Source organism: Euprymna scolopes, chromosome 20, assembly GCF_053919585.1.
Source record: "Euprymna scolopes isolate OS-2025 chromosome 20, ASM5391958v1, whole genome shotgun sequence".
Classification (NCBI taxonomy): domain Eukaryota; kingdom Metazoa; phylum Mollusca; class Cephalopoda; order Sepiida; family Sepiolidae; genus Euprymna; species Euprymna scolopes.
This window is the reverse complement of record NC_136501.1, coordinates 70,240,979-70,246,978: the sequence shown is the minus strand read 5'-3', so window position 1 is coordinate 70,246,978 and position 6,000 is coordinate 70,240,979. Positions and strand designations below refer to the sequence as shown.

Below are 6,000 nucleotides of genomic sequence, written 5' to 3'. Positions count from 1 at the left end.
TAAATGTGCATAATCGAATGTAGACCGACTGAAAATCGTGTATTCTTGTTTTTATTTTTTAATTGATTTACCATGCAGTTTAACGAGTGTGTGACTGTATACTGGGCGGTGAAGGGAGATTAATCGAGTATGTTATGGTGAACGTGACGAGAATTAGACTCAAAAGAAAGTTCATCATTAAACGCCATTATTCGAAAGGCGTCGTCGGGGTTTGGGATATATGCGACTCTTTTGCGTTCGGAAAAACGAACTAAGATGCGACAGGAGAGCGAATTCGCTTATTTGCATATTGCAACTAAAATCTAGCTTTTTTTATTTATTAGCTTGGCTAATCTAAGTTGTGTTTTGCCTTAATTTAGTGAATTGTGCGTTATGATCGAATTTCCATACAAGTAAGTGAATTAGGGAAAATAAAATAGAATCATATGCAATGAAATAAGTGTTTTATTGTAGAATGTAATTTATTAGTATTTAAAAGATATTTTTGAAAATGGCAATGAAGGAATTTCGAAAAAATACAAAAGATGACAAGAAAAAAAGAAAAGAATGAATTAAGCTTATTTAATTAGCGAGGGGAAATTGAAACATTAATAATAAAAAAAAGTAGACAAGAGGAAAAAGTTGAACTTATAGGATGAGACGGAGAAAAATAAACTAGAAAAAGAAGTAGAGGACAGCGACAAAATATAAAAATATATGATAATATAAAAACATATAAAATGTTGGGCATTAGTGGAGGTTAGAACGATGTAACAAGCGAAATTTGAGACAGTTGTTAAACAATAACAGCAACAACAACAATAATAATAAGATTGATAATAATAATAATAATAATAATAATAATAATAATAATAATAATTAGCGGGACCTGTGGAAATTCCACAGCAGCATTTTTCATATGTAATATATTGTTGCTGGCCATGCTGTATGCGTTCTGTTCAGCATGAATGAAGACGTATCATATTATTCTACTTTTTATTAAAACTGTATCACCCCCTTACTAAAATAATAACTTTGATATATGTCCTGGGTTGAATATTTCATTACAAACACACCGATCAATTAACTCACATTTTCTCATTTTTCATAATTATTGAATATGTTACTATGTTCGACAATAATTTTTCATAATTTCACACCACATTATCGCCCCTCTCTTTACTAAAATATTAACTTATATCTATTGTATTGGCTGATTATTTTATAAAAATAACACAACTGTCAATTAACTCACATTTCCTCATTTTTAACAATTCTTGGATATGGTACTAATTTTGACAACTTTTCATCATTTAAACTCACCATATCGCACACCTTACTAAAATAATAATTTTTGATATATTGTCTAGGCTGATTATTTCATTACAAACACACCCATCAATCAATTCACATTTCATCACTTTTCGTAATTCTTGGATATGTTACTAATTTCGACAATATTTTTGTTATGATTTAAACCAACGTTGACGCCCAACTGTACTTAAATAATAACTTTGATACATTTGCTGGGATGATTATTTCATTACAAACACTAATCAATTAACCTGGATTTTATCATTTTTTCATAATTCTTGGGTATGTTACTAATATCGGCAATCATTTTTCATAATGTGTCCCCACATTATCGGCCCCTCCTTAATAAAATAATAACTTTGAAATATTGTCTGGGCTTATTATTTTATTACAAACACACTAATGCATGAAATCACATTTAATCATTTTTCACAATTCTTGGATATGTTACTTATTTCGACAACCATATTTCATAATTTTAACCCACATTTTCGCCCTTCCCTCTTTACAAAATAATAACTTTGATATATTGTCTGGGATGATTATATCCTTGCAAACACTCCAATCAATTATCTAATATTTCATCATTTTTTCGTAATTATTGGATATGTTACTAATTTTTCATAATGTAAGCCCTCCTTATCTCCTTTCCTTTACTTGTATAATAACTTTGATATATTGTCTAGGCCGATTATTTTATTATAAAATCACAAATCAATTAAATCACATTTCGTCCTTTTCCGTAATTCTTGGATATGTTACTAATTCCAACAATAATTAAACCATCCCCGTTGACCACTCTTGTAAAAAAAAAATACTTTGATATATGGTCTGGGCTGATTATTTCATAAAAAATACAACGATCAATTAACTCACACTTCATGATGTTTCTTAATTTTTGGATATGTTACTCATTTCGACAATTATGTTTGATATTTTAACCCACATTACCAACCCTCTACTACTCAAATAATAGCTTTGATATATTATCTGGGATGATTATTTCATTTCAAACACAGTAATCAATTAACACACATTTTGCCATTTTTCATAATTCTTGGATATGTTACTCATGCCGACACTCATTTTTCATCATTTTAACCCACATCATCACCCCACTTACTAAAATAATAACTTTAATATGTTCTGGTCTGATTATTTAATTACAAACACACTAATGCATTAAATAACATATTACCTTTTTCATAATTCTTGGATATGTTACTAATTTCGACAATTATTGCTCATAATTTAAACCATGCTTATTGTCCTCTCTTACTGACATAATTACTTTGATATATTTCCTGGGCTGATTATTTTATTATAAACACAAAATCGATGAACTCACATTTAATCGTTGTTCATAATCCTGGATATGTTACTAATTTCGACAACAATTTTTATAATTAAAAAACCCACATTATGTCTCTCCCTCCTACTTATATAACACATTTGATATATTGTCTGGGCTTATTATATCATTACAAACACACCCATCAAGTAACTCACATTTCATCATTTTTCATAATTCTTGGATATGTTACTAATTTTGACAATCATTTTCATAACTTTAACCCACTATGTCGCTTCTCTTTACTTAAATAATAGCTTTGATATATTGCCTGGGTGGATTATTTCATTACAAACAAATCGATCAATTCCGAGTATTCTCATAGTGTATATGTTTCATCTATCTTTTCCAATCCCGGGTGACACCGCATATTCTGCTAATATATATCATTCACCTACCTCATTCGATCCCGGGCGATGCTGGACATTTTGCTACTATATGTTTTCCACTTATCTCATTGAATACTGGGCGACGCATTCTTATAGTATATATTTGCACATCTCATTCAGTCCTGGGACTTACTTCATATCCGCCACCCCACTGTTGAAAATATACATTAAATAAAGTAATGTTTTAATCTTAAACTGTTTCAGTCATTTCCGGCACTGACTTTATATCCCCAACCCACTGCTAAAATATACATTAAATAATGTCATGTCTAAATAGTAAACTTTTCAGCCATTTCTGGAACTGGCTTATTATCCCCAACCCACTGTGGAAAATATACATGAAATAAAGTAATGTATAAATAGTAAACTTTTTCAGCCATTTCCGGGATCGACATTTTATCTGCCATCGTACTGTTAAAAATATACATTAAATAAAGTAATGTCCAAAACAGAAATGGCTGCAGCCATTTCCGAAACCGAATTCCTATTTCCCAACCCAATGTTAAAAATATACATTAAATAAAGTAATGTGTAATGCGTAAACGGTTTCACACATTTGCGGGACTGATTTAATATCCCCCATCCCACTGTTAAAAATATACATGGAATAAATAATGTTTAAATCGTAAACAGTTTGAGTAATTTCCGGGACTAACTTCATATCCCGTAACCCACTGCTTACAATATATTTGAAATAAAGTAATGTTTAAATAATAAACTGTTTCAGCAGCTTTTCGAAAGTAATACATACAAGCATTTCGAAAGTAATACATAAACATATTTTGAAAGTAATACATAAAAACATTAACACAGTTAGAGATTAGACAACCATTGCTTCAACATGAATTTCTGGGTGTAGTATCAGTTTCAGCATTCCAGTGACTTAAATCCCCCCTATTTTTGGTCTTGGTTAATGGAGGAGAAATCTTTCATTACTGATACAATTTTTATTTTTGTTATTGACCAGAGTGCCCCTTTTGGGGAGCTGGTTTCTCCTTAAATTTATAACCGACCTCTTGTCTAATTCTGCCCTTGTGGGAAGGCAAGTAAACAAAAAATAATCAGAATGGACATTTTCCAGCGCATTATATAATTAATCAGAAGTGACATTTCCAGGGCATTTTGTAATTAAATCAGAAATAACTTTTTCTACTTACTTTTGTAATATTAAAACTTTGTTACATTGAATATAGTACCTCTTCACAATGCCTCCCCATGGCACAGATTTAGACACCAGTGTAGTTTTTTAACGCGGAGAAAAACTTGTCTTAGCCGTAAAGGATTTCTCTTCCACTGAGAGAGAAGAAATTGAAATGTAGGACCTGATGGACAGATACTACACTTTGATCTTAGCCAAAAGGCCAAGAAAGACAAACCATTTTTATTAGCTTTGTCTCAACAGCGACACCATTTTTTTTATCGTGACATGATTTTTTTTTTATGTGGAATATTCCACTTTTTGGAATATTCCACTTTCCTTTTCTAGGGATGAACAGCATGATAACGGACGGAGCGATAAGCGTAATAATATAATGATGATAATAATAATGCAGCTGAAACTGAAATAAAATGAAATTGTATAATTGTAAGATTATCTCGCCTGCGCCCAGGAATGTCTTCCTTTTTTCTGTATATCGAACCAAAAAATGATCAAAAAGGATAGATTAACTGAGGAGAATCATCTCTAACCAGACCTCCGTTGGATGAGTGCCAACAGGACTGGGATATTCGGGAGGCTTATTACCATCAACATTCCAGTAAAGGTTAATGGTCCCTGCCAATGAGGAATGACACGTATGCTTCTGTTAGTATATCGCATATTAATCTTCGAATGTTATCGAATGAGGTGGAGATTACTCGAAATCTGCGGAGACTTGTTCTCACGCAGACACCAGAGAGCACTACAAATTATTTTTAATGGGGAATCTTGTATGATAGCTTGTGCGACTACTCTCAGTAAACAATATTAATATTAATAATAATAATAATAATAATAATAATAATAATAATAATAATAATAATAATGATAATGATGATAATACTAACAATATTGATAATAATAATAATAATAATAATAATAATAATAATAATAATAATAATAATAATAATAATAATGAAGAATGATCACAGAACGAGGAAAAATAAAAAGAAACTGTAACATCCAGTCCGAACACCAGAAATACAAAATGAATACATGACGAGGGAAGAATAAGAAGGGGGGCATGAAAAGACAGACAATATCAGAGGAAGTTAAGTATGAAAGAATCGGAAAAAAGAAGGTCATAAATGTAAAAGTAGTAAAACAAGAGAAAGGAAAGAAAAGACGAGCAAAACAACAGAGTGTTGCATGGGTATACAAAGTGTAAACATGTTTGAACTATATATTATTATAAATATAGGCACAGACGACGGTGGAAGAGGAAGATAGGAGATACCATAATTTGATAGAAGAGAAATTGGTGAAACCAGAAAAAAAAAACACGAGGGATAGGAAGATCAATACGAATTAGAAACGAGATAAAATAAAATGGAAAACTAACGAAATCCCGTGAGGGCAGTTTATTTCGCAGAATTTCTCGGTTTTGTAACACAGTAGCCTAGAGTTGTTACCCTGCTTACAAGAACATAATCGTTGTCTAACGTAAACTAGTTCTTGATAACTGCTCTTTTTAAAGAAATGTCTATAATATTTTAACCTTACATTACCCGTGAGTAGGTTCATTATAGTACAAAAAGAAGGCGAAAAAATAGAGAAGTATAATGTTCAAAAAGTGATGTCTGAGAAATGGGCAAGAACTTGTTTTCTCATATAAATGAATACGGGCAGTACTTTATGATGTGATAATTCATATTTTATTGGGAACCGAACATGGCAATGTAAAAAAATAAAATGACAGTTGATGAATACAACATTTCCAGTTCTGATGTTGATATTAAAATATACAAGATATATATATATATATATAT

The 6,000-nt window shown here is 30.9% G+C and overlaps 1 pseudogene; it reads right to left on the bottom strand.

The window, feature by feature from the left end:
* Nucleotides 1-4,309: 4,309 nt before the first annotated feature.
* On the bottom strand, nt 4,310-4,407 carry LOC145241873 (U2 spliceosomal RNA; annotated as a pseudogene).
* Between the last annotated feature and the right edge of the window lie 1,593 nt (nt 4,408-6,000).